Here is a 16,972-nt window from a genome sequence, read left to right on the forward strand (position 1 = left end):
AGAATCATTACAGTAAATATTCGTATAGTGAAAAGGTCTTGGTACAAATCATGATAATGAAAATACAACTAATATAAATTCGGGGAAAAAAAGAGAAGAAAACAAAAGGAAATAAATATTGCAATCACTGAAGAACATATGCTTTCTCATCTGAAAGAGTTCAACCTATTCTTTAATATAATCTTCCCACATTTTATGAACAATCTCTTCTCGATGAGCTTACATTTTCGAATCAGACAATCAAGAAGATGAAGCGATGTTGTTACCCTGAGCCAGTAGTTCGTCACTTTCATCAAAAACCATATCATCATTTTCATATTCATTGAATGTTCCATCACTACTTTGGTGTTCACGTAAAAAATTATGCAATACAGCGCAAGCAATTACTATTTTCACTTGCATGTCACATTCATAGTTGTTCATGCCTTGTCTTAGTATTCTGAATCTACTTTTCCATGCACCAAAAGTTCTCTCAATTACATTGCGCAGAGAAGTATGTTTATAGTTAAATAGCTCTTTTCCATTCTTAGGCTCTCTTTCACTTACTCGGTAGTCCTGCAAATGATAGCGCATTCCAATGAATGGAGCTAAAAATCCTCTTGTATTCCGTAGACTAGCATCAACAACGTAATATTTATCTAGCAAAATAAAATAAATGCAATTCATGTTTTATTTAGTAGCTAGTTCATTAAGACTAACTGTAATAAAGGAATGTATGAAATCAAAAGAATGCATGTAGAAGGGAGCTAATTGAATTGGTTGGTGTCAATAAATATATTATTTTTGTAAAATAAAAAGTTAAGGGTAAAAAATTGAATTTCTAAAACTTTCCAAATAATGAAATTTGGCCCAAATACTAGTTTTTTTTAGTATTTGGGAATTTGGAAAATTTGCCAAAAAAATTTGCCAAATAATAAAAAAGTGTATGGACAAACAAAATTTACTAAGTTTTTTCCCAAGTTTTACTTGCAAAATTTATGGCCAAACGGGCCCTAAAAGTTTAATTTGCTCAAAGAAAAAATGTGGCCGTACATGTCATTTACATGTGTACCGATGTAAAATAAAAAGCTTCTCCAAAAAGTACAAATAAAATTGTTCCCATTCCTAATTCCAAAATAGTCCGTTGTAGCAATGGCAAGTCTCTCTTGTCTTAGGCAGAATTCCTGGTTCAAATCCCGGTAGTTGAATTCTTTTAATGCACAACTTTTTCTTTTTATACGTATTTGCAGTAATATTTTAGTGTTTTGATCTGAATATTAAGATGTAGTTTCTAAATTTAAATACTAAATAACTAATGTTATTTATTTTCAATATCTGAATGTGCAAGTGAAATTGAACATTATATTAATAAAATATTATAAAATTTACATTTCAACAAAAATATATCACTTTTGATAAAAAAAAAGTTTTAAAAATTTTAATAATCATAATTTGAACTACTATGTTTTCATTCAAAATCTTGATAAATAACAATACACTAAAAATATTATTGCAATTTCTGTTTTTGACACACGACAATACAAGAAAATTATTAATATAAAAAATACTTGAAAGGATTATAAAAACTTAACAGTTCAAGTGGGGAAAATGGTGTTTGATTGAGAAAGAGAAAAAGAGAGTTTTTAGTTACGAGATAAAAAGGCACGCCCAAAGTAAAGAGGCAATGATTTATCATTTGATAACTTATCAAATGAGCCTGAATGTTGTTAAGGGTATCGTACAAATCTGATTAGCTGAAACTGAATGATTCAGATTCAGACCTGAAAATCAAACGTACTTAATGAGCTGAATCTAAATTATTCAGATTCATGCCTCCATTAAGTGTAAACAAATGAGGCATTAATGGATGTCATTTTTAGATCTTAATTTTTAAGTGTAATTCTTTTAACATTATGATTATTTTTATTAATAAAAATATTTTAATTAACACCACTTAAAAATTATAATATCCATAATACATGTAAGTATTCATTTCACACTTAATAAGATGATTTCTTATCATACAATTTAAATATATAACATATTTTAGATTAAAAATTAAAATTATTAATCAAATTGTCTAAAAATAATTTTGTAAATAAAAATTGTACGCGTGTAATATATTTAGGGTCAAAAGGATAGTCTGATAATTTATCGAATTTTTGAGCCAATTGAATTTCCCCAATTTTTCATTTTAAACGTATCTTCTTAATATATTTACGCTTTTTCAACGATGGACACGTGGAGTGTTTTGGAAAGTTTTCCTAATACATTTGCTTTCACTTATTTTGTTAAAAAAATAGTTGAACATTTTGTTTATTTTGGTTCATGATTTTTCTTAATTGCTTCATTTTATTTTATTTGGTTCCTATGTCTCATATAATAAATATAAAAAGAGGGATATCGTATGCAATTTAATAGTTACAATAAGAATATTATGAATCACAATACTTAATAATATATTTAAAAAGTATTATTAAAAATTTGATTAACATATATCTTTTTTAAAAATATGTTATAAATTGAGATAAAAGAAATAATATATTATTAAAAGTTGTGTTAGGAGTATTAGAAATCACAGCTTAAAATATTTTAAATATGACAACTATCGAAATTTCACATGAACCATATATATTGAGACAGAGAAAATAATATATATTATTTAAAAATTACTTTAATTAAGATTATTATAAGCTAAAATAATTAATAATTTAAAATATTTTTTAAAAAAAATATATTTAAAATTTAATTGACTTTTAATTTCATATCACATAAATTAGGTAAAATAAATAATATATATTATTTTTTAAAAAGATTATGTTAAAATAATATGAATCACGATAATTATTATGTACCCAAAACATAAATGGAAACAAATGAATATTGTAATTTGTATCTAGAAACATTAAATATGCATTACATTTACCTGTGTTTTAATTATATATTTTTTAGAAATAAAAAAGCGTGTGGCGTGATACGTACGCATAACGCGGTTGATGTCCTCAGTTATATATATGCGGTGGCTGTACCAATATTTGCCTTCAAGCCTTAGCGCGGGACAAATGGCGCTGTAGAGAAGAGAGCGGTTCCGTTTTTTCGTTTCTTGAACACTACAGTTTAGGTTTTTACTGTTCTTCGTCTGCGATAGTGTAAGAATCTTTTATTTATTCAATTCTTGATTTGATTATCAGTGTTGTTTTAAAGATTGAATCAAGAAAACTGAAATACTCACCGAATTTCAACCTTAAAAACAGCCTATGTTCACAAGTTCTCAATTTGATTGTTAGGATGATATTAACTAAACAATTAGTGTAATGGGGAAAATCACTTGGCGATAGTTGGGAAATTATGTTATTAATGGTCTATTGTGAGAACTTCTTGTTAATTTCAATTCTTGATTGGGAGTTAGAGAGTTATTACATTATTAGTGTTATTTTAAGTTATTGCAGCATTGAAACAAGAAAACTGAAACCCTTTGAACTTTTTTTTTCTTGTTAATTCAATTCTTGATTGAAGTCAAAGAATTATAAGGTTATCGGCACACTTTCCAACGTTGAATTCTTTCTTGTTAATTCAATTCTTGATTGAAATTAGATAATTATTAGATTATCACTAGACTTTACAACCTGGAAATTTATTGTTAATTCAATTCTTGATTGAAGTTGGAGAATTATAAGATTGGCAGTTCACTTTCCAACCTTTAATTTTTTCTTGTTAATTCGGTTATTGATTGAAGATAGTGAATTATTAGCTTTGTAGTGTTATTTTCAAAATTGCAGCATTGAATCTAGAAAACTGAAATACTTCCCAACCTCAAAAACAGTCAATGTAGTTGAAGCGGGTTCCTTTTCCTTTGTCCAGAAGTTCTCAATTTGTTTGATTGTATTTACATGATCAGATAGATGATATTCAGAACAAATGTTGTCGGAAAAGGTAAACTTCCTGGGAAACTATGTAAATATCGGGAGAACTTCTTTGTTTCAATTCTTGATTAAAAAAAAACAAGAAGAAAATTCAATTCTTGATTATCAGTGTTATTATTAAGTGATTGCTGCATTGGATCAGGAAAACTGAAACACTTTCTGACCATGAAATTGTACTTGTTATTCAATTCGTGATTGAAGTTAGAGGTACACTTTCCAACCTTAAAAATTAGTTTTGTGTTTGTAAGTCCCCCAAAATAGTTAATGTTCTGAAGTTCTAAATAATTTTAATTGTATGTCAATCTGGAGACTCTGACTTTTGTGTGTATGTGCACTCTTTGATCTTTGCTGCATCGTCTTGAAACAACTATTATCACAGTATGGACCCAGACCAAGTTGTTGCTGGATTGGTTGGAATGGGATTTTCGTTATCTGATATTGCTAATGCTCTAGAAGTTGTGGGTCCATCAATTGATAGTGTGATCGATTATCTACTCGATGATTCTCGAAGAAAAACTGCAAGCGCATCAACTAGTACTGCATGTTTCACCCGTCGTGCTGGTATGCTGGGAAAAAGAGGTTCTTCTTCTTCATCTTGTTCTGCAGGCAAAATACGGTAATCAAGCACCATGAATTCATTCAATCAGCAAGTAGACCTAAAAAAAGCAAGACAATAAATAAGTTGAATGTGTCTCAATCAGAAATCTTGCAAAAAGACACTGGAGGTCGAAATGTGCATCCTCCTATAGAGGATTCTGATCTCCACGTTGGAACTGAAAAAGCTGTATTACACATCCTCTCATTGCAAAGATGAAGATATTGGACCAGACTGGCAAAAGAAGTTCAAGAATTTGTTGCAGAAACACTTTGAATTCTCATACTTGAAGGATTTTCATGAATTGATAAGCACTTATTCCAGAAAAGGGAAGTCTTCCTTGAAATAAGTTAATGTCTACAAATTTTTTGGAGGACTCTGAAAGCTCTGATAATGCTTCCAATGGTTGCATGGATGAACATAGTGGGATCAATGACGTTAGTGTACACAATGTTGAGGGGGATGCTGTTTCTGACAGTGACAATGAAGTATCTTCTTCTGGGAGACATGGTTTAGAAGTGAAGGATAGACAATTGTCTGTTGAGTATCTGGAAGATGAGTGTGATGTTGTGCAAGAGATTGATGATTTGGATGGTAAAACTCTTCTTTGGGTTAACAGATCGTTTATACAGTACAATTCCAATTTAAGAGAAAATTCGATTTACCCATATTCCATATCATTAAAGATTACATGACCTATAACTCGACCTGTTACCAAAGTCTGAAAGCCACAGGAAAGACCTTGAAAATTATTTTGCGTAAACATAGAGAATTTTAAAATTTTAATAGTAGTTACCATAGTGTGGATTGAACCAAGTCCTTTTGTTTTGTTGTAGCTGCCGCAGTACTTTCGTCCACATTCTGAAGTGTTTGAGTTTTAGTTTTCTCACTTGCAACAACCCTGGGCAAATCTATCTTCACATCAGTGCAAGATTGTTTAGTATGAGATTTCAAGAGGATATACCTTAGCTTTAGATAGATATGGCTTATCCCTGGCAGTTGATGGAGGAAAAAAACTTGCATTATCTTATTGTACGACACAACTCTCTTAGTTCATGATCAAAAGAATACATTAGATGAAAGTATATCATCCTACTCTTTCTTGCATTCTCAAACTTGACCTTTTTGTGTGACAGATGGTCTGTTCATTTCTTAGAATCGAATAAGGGAGATTTTTTTTTTGGGTTTTCCTTATCCTCTAACCGCTCATCCTACTCTTTCTTGCATTCTCAAACTTGACCTTTTTGTGTGACAGATAGTCTCTTCATTTCTTAAAACCAAATAAGTGAGATGCTTTTGTGGGTTTTCCTTGTCCTCTACCGGCAATGTTGCAGCTTATGTAAAGACTTTATCTTCTCGTCAAAGGTACCTTTTATGGGTTTTCTCATTGGCTACCTAGAACGTAATTTTATTCTTTTAAATTATAAGCTTGGTCATTTGTCCCTATAACTTGCTTTATGAATTCAAATAAATTGTACTGATGTTAATAGTTGTTGCAGTTTCTCTGGGTAAATTTTGTGGAAAACTACCTCTGAAAGGTTGCACAGAACTCCTGATCTGGCCAATGATTCAGAAGAAAGAGCTAAGCTTCGACACAAACAGTTGGAGGATGGACCAACAATAATCTATGCCTCAACTAGGAAAGAAACATTAAGTATATAGAAATTTCTTTCTGAATTTGGGATCAAGGCCTGCTGCTTAAAATGCTAAGGTAATATATATCCCATAAGTTAAAGTTATTATATTGCTCCCCTCTGATTTATTGATGTTGAGTTTATTTCGCCACCAAATTATTATTGTTTGAAGGACTTCAGATAATTTTGCATGGTTGCATGATGTAGGAGCATGTCTTTAGGATGCAAAATACCATGTTGTGGAAGTGGACTAATGGTGATCATAAGCATGCTGTTCAATTGGTTTGCTTTCATGTAATTTAGGTATAACTTGTCTTTGTGATGTTGTCCACTGTTGTGCAAGAGACCTTACATATTGGTCTCTTATGCTACACCACCATCGAATCCAAAAACACGTGTACTCCAAACTTATGCTATATTTTATGTAACGTTCACTCTTTTCTCCCTTTTTGATGTGAGATTTGCCTTAAGTGTCATATGTACCCCTTATTCAGAAGCTTGCCAATCTAAAAACTTTCCCGTCCTCGTTAACCAAAAACTTTGACTCATCCTCATGAACTCACCCACCGTCGTGAGTGTCACGTGAGGTTGCCTCCTTACAACTTAGCTTCCTGGCTAAGATTTTCCCCATCATCATACTTCGGGAACTTATGTCATAGTTGGTGTAACATGAGCCCATGCCACATATCGTGTGCTTTGGCTCAACAAAACTCACAGATTTGTCTCTTGGAGAACACTTCCATCAATGCCCAAAAGTGCTCATACCATGTGAACTTGTGCTATGTTGTTATATAGCACTTCACTCATTTTTTGAGCTTTTTGACGTGAGATTTTCCTATGGTGTAATATGTAACCCTCTGTCAGCAGCTTGGCAACATAGAAGCTTTCCAACTCTTTTTCTTCAACCTTCCCGCATCAACCCACTCTCCGTCCTGGGCATTACAAAAAATGATGTTGTTTAGGAATGAAGTTGCTTGATATACTCTTCCTTGTCAATTGAGCAGTATCGTTTGCTCTTTCTCTTTTCAGTTGCCAAAATCACATCTGAGGCAGGTGCAAGGAATTTCACGAGACCACTTTGGCGGTAAAGCTAGGTGATGTGTTAGATGGAGTAATATTAACAAACTTCTTGTATCTTATTCAACAAGATAATCCATGTCTGTAGGTCTTTGATCCTTTGCATTCAATATTTTAGAGTGATATGTGCATATTCCCTCATGTTCTTGAAAAGGAAATTCATTGTTGAACTTATTGTCCTCATTTTTGGGTGAATCAAGTTGGATCGATTATGTCCTGATCTCATTTGCTTTATAGGTTATTTATCTGAACTTGGTCCAATTGAGGGTTCATATGCTGAACCCTTCTAGTTTGACATTGAGGCATAGTACTAGTAGTATTTGTTTTTATTGGTTTAATTAGTTCGGTGTTGTCCAATCTCTGTACTCTCTGATACTATTTACTAATAGATGATTATAATAGAAGAGAGTTTGTTCATTTAGATAATATTGTGGTATGCGAATCGAGGTTTTGATTGATAGATGCAACAAAGAAGTCTGCAACATGGAATGGTGGTCCTATTAGTCCTGTTTCACGTGTCATGAGTTGTTCAACAATATAGAATGAGCACTTCTTGCTGTAGAGCCAAGACACTTGTGGAGTACTTTGGCGAGCACTTCTTTTTGGAGAAATGTCTCGTGTATGTCAAGACACACTAGCTATTGTGCTTTCTCTTTTGTTCCTTACAAGCTGCTTCATGTCAAGGAGTGGGTGTGGAGGCAAGGAATGTCCACAGCACTGTAAATGTTGTTTCTAATATTTGATTCCTCTTGAGTTAGTCCCTAAATTGAGGTTTCAGGTACTCGTTTTATCACAGGACATGCCACGTAAAAGATATATTCATTTGTAGCCCTTTGAAGTAAAAAGTGACTTCCTATGCATGTAAAGATGTGCCAAATGCATCCCATTGCTAATATCTTTTTCAATTCATGCTTACTGATGTTTGCTTTAATTTTTTGAGTATAGTTAATTTTTGCTCAAGAAAATACATGTTTATCACAGGTTTTTCCTGCAATGAGTTCGCTTTCTTAGTTTATGGCATTTACCTGTTACATAATGCACAGGTGTGATATATGCATCAAAGGTCGACCTGAAAGACAGAATTTAAAGGCTGAGGCAATGATCTTCTTGCAAGTTGTGTGAGTGCGTCTGTCATCTCACATTTGCTTGCGGTCCTTCGTACTTCGTCATCTCATTTTTGCATTTCTGGTCATTGTTAATCCTTTCTGGTGCAGAGAAATTTTGCAGACATCTTCTATGGTGGTTATGAAGGGAGACTTGGCGAGTAGCCTAACATCAAGGCTTTACTCAGCAGAATAATGGAACATGTACTTCTTCTTCTCAAGGCCCTCTCTTTCTCTCTACCTCTCTTCCTCTTATCTCTTGTATCTGCTAGTTTGATGTGCATGCCCCATTAAAAATTCTCAGCAAGGGCCCTTTTAGAAAGCATGTCTACCATAATATGACAAAAAACCTACAAATCTTCCTTCAATTTGAATGAGCTTCTTGTTACCTTGTGAAGATAGAAATTTAAGTGGAAAAATAGCACTCAGAAAGGGGGTGGGTTCAGCTATATACTCATGAAGGGTACATTCCGACTTGAAATGCACGAGGGCGTGAAGCAAAGACCCTAAAGGGAGAGACTTGGGCTGAGAAAGTGATAACAAAAGTACAAAGGAAAGATCAAGCTTTCAACATCAATTACAACAACATACCATAATATAATCCTACAAGTGGAGTATGGAGAGAGTGACGTGTATGTATACTTACCTTGTCTTGAGAAGAAAGCTCTTAAGGTCTATTTAGGATTGGAAATCAATAACTTAAAATTAGGAGAAACACTTCTTTTCCCTTCATATGATAAGCTTTATAATACATTATATCCAGATTTGTGTTTCCCTCTCCCCCTAAATTCTAAGGAATTAGTTATAACTCTAGTAGTATGTTAATAATAAGAAGCGCATCTGGTGTAGTGGTATCGTAGTACCCCCCCACGATACTGACCGGGGTTCGATTCCCCGGATGTGCACTCGATCCATTTTCCATTTCTGTCAAATTTACGGGTCCCATATTCTTTCATTTCCTTTACCCGAAGGAATATAATTCACTTCAAGCAAGTGATATGAAGTTATGCCCCTATTGATTCAAAGCAACGAATCAATACCCCTTCCTATTTACTTCAACAACAATTCATTTACGTTGCAACTGAAAAAGCTGTATCATCATCTTATTGCAAAGATGAAGATATTGGACCACATTGGCAAAAGAAGGTCAAGACTTTGCTACAGAAACACTTCGCTTTTTCATTGTTGAAGGATTTTCAGAAAGATGCTCTGGAAGCTTGGTTATCTCACCAAGACTGACTTGTTTTTGCAGAAACAGGATCAGGTATTAGCCCCTCACACTTTTTCTTTCTTCACCGTTCTCTCCCTTCCTGTAAAATGTGATATCCAATGTCTCAGAGTTATGTTTCTGTAGGGAAATCTTTGTGTTTACAGATTCTGGCATTGCTGACTGGCAAGGTTGTCATAGTTATGTCACAGTTGATTAGCTTGATGCACAATCAGTCTTTGAGGTTAGCAAAACATGGTGTTTCGGCTTTGCTTCCTTGTCTCTGGTCAAACTGTTTGAAGTGTGGAACAAAAAACGATGGCAGGCATGTATAGCATCATTTATGTATGTCCTGAGACAATTCTAAGGTAGTGTGCATGTTAATCTTTTGAATTGTACTTCAAGGATAGTATTGGCTGTTGTTTGACAGATGAGTGTCCTTTTTTTTATTTTTTCCGTTTCTTTCAGACTCATAAAACCCACCCAAAGCCCTGCAGAGAGTCGTGGAATTGCTCTATCTGCAGTCGATGAAGTTCACTGTGCTTCTAAGTGGGGCCATTATTTTCGACCAGATTACAGGTTTTATTCTTTTATTTGTTTGATAAATCAGAGTAATGCTATTATTTGGAATTGCTTCTTGCAGTTGAAGCTCAAGGAGCCTCTGTGTTTTTGTTGCTTCTGACAAGCAAATATCGACTTTTTTCTCCTCATGAATCTAGTAACACACCACAACAAATTTCTTAAGTTCCTTGAGTTTTGTTATCATTCATTCTGTTATGAAGATAGTGCTTGCACTGTAGACGTGGTCTTTTGCTAGACCAGGCTATCAAATTACACCCGACTCTAGTCTGTCCCATTTATTTCCTAGTAATCTCTCTTATTTAATTACCGGGACTAGTTTACCAGTCGAGCATAGATATGACTCTTACTACATCATGCTAATTAACAGATAAGAAATGCCATGCATATGACTAAACAAACCCTCGGTTATATCTCTGATCAACTCTGTTCTAGCCAAGCAAAAGCTTCAGGAAAATATTGACACAGATTTTCCATGTATCATAGGCGATAATCTGTTTTGAAAGAGAACTCTAGAATGGACACCATGAAGTTTCTGAAGTTTGACATTCCGATCATGGCACTGGCTGCTACTGCCACTACTCGTGTTTGAGAAGACATTCTGCAGTCATTGCACATGTCAGAGGCGACAAAAATTGTTCTCACATCGTTTTTCCGGCCAAATCTCCAATTTTTAGTAAGATAATTTACACTGTGCTACGGTAATATTTTTGGTTTGGTATTCCTTGTATGTCCTGCATTTGCATTTGCAGCACCGTTTCATTCTTCTCTTTCTTTCTCTTACTTTTCCTTATTTTGTTTGATGTGTGTGTGTGTGTGTATGTAAAAGGGGGTGGGGTTTGAGATCACATTTATTTATTGTTAATAATCCATACACCGTTTAAACTCCCATGAAGTTAAATTCTTCAGAGAACTCAATACTTAAATTTTGACGTTATGTTTGCCCATCATTTACATTCACACTCAAGAACTAAATTACAACTTTCTTTGAGTAGTTATGGTATTTAAACTAGATCCTTAATCTTTGTGTCACTTCATGTTTGTTGCATAATACCATGAAAGGGTATATACTGCATATTAAAGGTACAGTCTTCATTCTTTGTACATATGCTGATAGAAATAATGGTAAATCACTTCATTTCTGTTGCTTGTCGGTGGAGCACTCTAAAACATCATCTTTAGCAAGGATTTTTATGAATTGGTAAGCACTTATTCCAGAAAAGGGAAGACTTCCTCAAAAATAACTTAATGTCTACAAATTTGGAGAACTCTGAAAGCTCTGATAATGCTTCCAATGGTTGCATGGATGAACATAATGGGATCAATGACGTTAGTGTAGACGATGTTGAGGGGGATGTTGTTTCTGACAGTGACAATGAAGTACCGTCTCCTGGGTTATATGGTTTAGATTCATTGAAGGATAGACAACTGTCTGTTAAGCATCTGGAAGATGAGTGTGATGTTGTGTAAGATGTTGATGATTTGGATGGTAAAACTCTTCTTTGGGTGAAAAGATCGTTTATACAGTGCAAATCCAATTTAAGAGAAAATTTGATTGACCCATATTCCATGACACTAGGGATTAAACAACCAATAACTCGATCTGTTACCAAAATCCGAAAACCACAGCAGAGACCTTGAAAATTATTTTGCGTATACATAGAGAATTTGAAATTTTAATAGTAGTTACCTTAGTGTGGATTGAAACAATTCCTTTTGTTTTGTCATAGCTGCAGCAGTACTTTCATCTGCATTCTAAAGTGTTTTAAATTTCAGTTTTCTCACTTGCTACAACCACTGGGCGATCTATCTTCATCTCGGTGCAAGATTGTTTAGTATGAGATTTTAAGAGGATATAACCTTAGTTTGAGATAGATATGGCTTATCCCTGGCAGTTGATGGAGGAAAAAACCTTATCCTACGGCACAACGCTCTTAATTCATGATCAAAAGACCACGTTAGATAAAAGTATCTCATCCTACTCTTTCTTGTATTCACAAACTTGACCTTTTTGTGTGACAGATTGTCTCTTCATTTCTTAAAACCGAGTAAGGGAAATGTTTTTTGTGGGTTCTCCTTATCCTCTTACCGGCAATGTTGCAGCTTATGTAAAGACTTCATCTTCTCGTCCAAGGTACCTTTGAGGGGGGGTTTCCTCAATTTTTCATTGGTTACCTAGAATGTATATTTATTATTTTAAATTATAAACTGGTCATTTACTCCTATATCTTTATGACTTCAAATAAATTGTACCGATGTTAATAATTGCTGCAGTTTCTCGTGGTGAATTTAGTGGAAAACTACAACTGAAAGGTTATAGTTATTTTCTGTTGCACAAAACTCATGATCTGGCCAATGATCCAAAAGAAAGAGCAAAGCTTCGACACAAACCGTTGCAGGATTGACCAACAATAATATATGCCCTGACTAGGAAAGAAATATTAAATAGACCAAAATTTCTTTCTAAATTTGGGATCAAGGCTAGTGCTTACAATGCCAAGGTAATAGATCTCCCTCTGATTTTATTGATGTTGAGTTTATTTCGCCACCAAATTATAATTGTTTGAAGGAGTTCAGATAATTTTTCATGGTCGCATGATGTAGGAGCATGTCGTAAGGATGCAAAATACCATAGTTGTGAAAGTGGACTAAAGGTGATCATAAGCATGTTGTTCAATTGTTTTTTTTTTTTAATGTAATTTAGGTATAACTTGTCTCTATGATATTATGTGTGGTAGATGTCTGCTAGATTAGAGTCAAGGTCTAAAAATTTCACTGCCCAAGCCTTTGGACATATTGTCCACTTTTGTGCAACAGACCTCACATATTGGTCTTTTATACTACACTGCCATTGAATCCAAAAACACGCATATCATCCAACTAATGCCATGTCTTATGTAACACTTCACTCTTTTCTCTCTTTTTGATGTGAGATTTGCATTAAGTGTCATATGTACCCCTTATTCAGAAGCTTGCCAATCTAAAAACTTGTCAATCCTCGTTAACTGAAAAGTTTCACTTTTTCTAGTTAACTCACCCTCCGTCGTTTGTGTCACGTGAGGGTACCTCCTTACAACTTAGTGTAATGGGAACACTTTTTATGTTGGCTTGAGATGCTACTACTTGAAATGCTTTAAAAGTAGCAGGACTATAACAACACTCTCCCCATCATCGTACTTCGGGAACTTGATTCTGATGTCATAGTTGGTATAACATAAGCTGTGGCACATATTGTGTGCTTTGGCTTAACAGAACTCTCAGATTTGTCTCTTGGACAACTCTCCACTCATTTTTCGAGCTTTTCAATGTGAGATTTTCCTAGGTGTCATATTTAACCCTCTATGAGCAGCTTGGCAACATAGAAGCCTGCCAACTCTTTCTCTTTGACCCGCCCGCATCAACCCACCCTTCGTCCTGGGCATTACAAAAAATGATGCTGTTTAGGAATTAAGTTGTTTGATATACTCTTCCTTGTCAGTTGAGCAGTAATGTTTGCTCTCTCTCTTTTCAGTTGCCAAAATCACATCTGAGGCAGGTGCATAAGGATTTTCACGACAACACTCTGCAGGTAAAGCTAGTGATGTGTTAGATGGAGTAATATTTACAAACATTTTGTATCTTATTTAACAAGGTAATCCATGTCTGTAGGTCTTTTATCCTTCACATTCAATATTTTAGAGTGGTATGTGCATATTCCCCCATGTTCATGAAGAGGAAATTCATCATGAACTTATTGTCCTCATTTTTTGTGTGAATCAAGTTGGATCAATCTCTATGTCTTGATCTCATATGCTTTATAGGTTATTTATCTGAACTTGGTCCAATTGAGGGTTGATATGCTGAACCCTTCTAGTTTGACATTGAGGCATAGTACTAGTAGTATTTGTTTTATTAGTTTAATTAGTTCGGTGTTGTCCAATCTCTGTACTCTCTGATACTATTTACTAATAGATGATTCTAATACAAGAGGTTTGTTCATTTAGAATCTATTGTGGTATGCGAATGGAGGTTTTGACTCTAATCATTTAATTGCTGCCTCAATTCTTATGAAAGAAACTTCTAAAAATAATTTTATAGTTAACTTCACTTCTAAAAAAAAATTACATTATTTTCTGAATTGCCCACTTACATTGTCATTACATGTTATTGATAAGATGCCACAAATAAGTCTGCGACATGGAATGGTGGTCCTACGGTTCTGTTTCACGAATCACGAGTGGTTTAGCAATATGGAATAAACACTTCTTGCTGTAGAGCCAAGACAGTTGTGGAGTACTTTGGCGAGCACTTCCTTTTGGAGGTGGGTGTGGAGGCAAAGAATATCTTTTCCTATTTATGCTTACTGATGTTTGCCTTTATCTTTCGAGTATAGTTAATTTTGCAGACATCTCCTATGGTGGTTATGAAGGGAGACTCGGCGAGTGGCCAAACATTAAGGCTTTAGTCAGCAGAGTAATGGAACAGATGACTTAGTAAAGAAACACTTCACTTCATATGTTGTGTTTGCTTTTCCCCTAAATTGTAAGGAATTAGTAGTGGCACCATTAACAATAATAAGCGCATCTGGTGTAGTGGTATCATAGTACCCTCCCACGGTACTGACCGGGGTTTGATTCCCCTGGATGCGCACTCTATTCTTTTTTTACATCAATTCTTTAGCATTATTCCTTTCTGGAATATAATTCACTTCAAGCAAGGGATGCCCCTATTGATGCAAAGCAAAGAATCAATTCCCCTTTCTATTATTTTACTTCAACAACAACAAGTCATCTACTTCAGATGAGTTCTCAACAGAGCCTCCATGTATTTTAACATCACCTTTGCAATTATAGGCTTTACATCATCATTCTAGCTGTACTTGCCAATCCTGAGGAGAAGGCAAAAGAAGGAATTAGCAGCAGAAAAATTGAGGATAATAACAGAAGCATTAGAACAAGCTGAGGATAGAGTGTTAAGGTATGAAGAAAGACACAACAAGATACTTAACCAAGTCCGAGTTCCCAAACAAATTGAATTGACTACATGAATATCAATTTTTTTATTTATTTAAGCTCGTATTATAACATCATCAAGAGGTATGGTAAAATAACAGAGAAAAAAAAAAGAGAAATATAACCATGAAAATTTTTCTAAGTTCAGGAGTTATCCTTAATCGAGAGGAAAAATAAATGTTTTATTTGTTCAATTTTTTTAGGGATAACATGTAATTTAAGGTTGTTTTGTGCAAAAATGTGAAATTTTCTTCGAAATGGTAGATATAATTTGCATTCCTAACACTAAAATGGCTCGCTGTAGCACTGGCAATTCTATTTTGTTGAAGAATCCGGGTTCAAATCCTGGCAGCGTAATTTTTTTAATAAATAATTATTTTGCGAATCATTGGGTAAACTAAAAATATTGACAAATTTTCCATGAGAGACAACTTTAGAATGTATACCATGAGGTTTGACATTCCGATCATGGCACTGACTGCTACTCTTGTAAAATGCACATTTCCAGTTGCTGCAATGGTTCTTTCTTGTGTGTGTCAATTGTTTGCAAATGGACGGGTTGGGGTAAAATTTGGGCGGCCAATACATTTAATTTGGAGAAAATGATGTCTCATGTATGTCAAGACACACCACACTGGCTATTGTACTTTCTCTTTTGTTCCTTACAAGCTGCTTCATCATGTCAAGGAATTTTCATTCCTCTTAAGTTAGTCTCCAAATTGAGGTTTCAACTACTCGTTTTATCATAGGACATGTCACATAAAAGAGATATTCATGTGATTTAATACGAAGTTAATTATGCCCCTATTGATTCAAGCAAAGAATCAATTTCACTTTCTATATTTTACTTCAACTTAACAACTCATGATGAATCCTCAACATGTATAATAAAAATAACAAGAAAGGGTCAAAATTGCCCTTAAATTATGTGAAATTGGCCATTTCTATCCTTCTTTGCATTTTGAGATAAAAAATGCTCCTGTTGTTATCCTAAGACATCACAAATACCCTCCTTCAAGAGTTAACACCTCAAAAAAAAATTTGACGTGGTAGGCCACGTGGAACTAATCTTTCCACCTAACCGTTGCCAATTAGGATTCACTATAATAGAACTAGATTTTTAGCAGCGACAATAGTCGCTACAAAAGCCCATAAAATCGTCACTAAAACCTTTTAACATTAAATTCTGACTTTGTATTTTTTCATTGTTTTTAAAAAGTCAAAAATAATATCGATTAAGTAGGATTTTCAAGACATTGTATGTTTTATTTTTACGTCATATGTAAATGTAAAAAATGTATAATGATGCATTATATAGTAGGAGATTTGAATCGAGAAGTAATTTTGATAATTTTTCGTAATAATATTCCATGTTTTTAATATTGATATTGCAAGTTATTTATTTTAGAAAATTAGGTTACAATCGAAAATTAATTATCATATTCTTTTAGTTGAAAAAAATAGTTTTACTAATGAATTGTTGTTGGAGCTTAGTCGCCACTAAAAATCACACATAACCTTTAGTGACAATATTTTGAAATTTTGTGGCGACTTTATCCTTTAGTGGCAAGCCACATAGGACTGATCTCCTAGTACTAGTATGATAGTAGGGGTGTTCACAATATCAACATCACCAACAACAATAATTAATTTAATACGTCTTAGTTTTCAAACAAATTAGATTTAACTATATGAATACACACTTCTTCGTCATATAAGCTTGTATTATATCTATCATCAACCAATATTCACAGAATCACAACAAAATAAACTAGATATTTCAGGGGGAAAAAAGATAGTAAAATACTAAAGAAAGAGAGAAATATATAACCATGATCGAGAGGAAAAATAAATGTTTTATATGTTCAAAGAAAAACTATGGAG

General features: G+C 34.0%; 1 pseudogene; it reads left to right on the forward strand.

The window, feature by feature from the left end:
- Nucleotides 1–4,282: 4,282 nt before the first annotated feature.
- Nucleotides 4,283–15,147, forward strand: LOC107025590 (annotated as a pseudogene).
- The last annotated feature ends 1,825 nt before the right edge of the window (nucleotides 15,148–16,972 follow it).

The sequence above is a fragment of the Solanum pennellii genome, chromosome 1 (assembly GCF_001406875.1).
Source record: "Solanum pennellii chromosome 1, SPENNV200".
NCBI lineage: Eukaryota > Viridiplantae > Streptophyta > Magnoliopsida > Solanales > Solanaceae > Solanum > Solanum pennellii.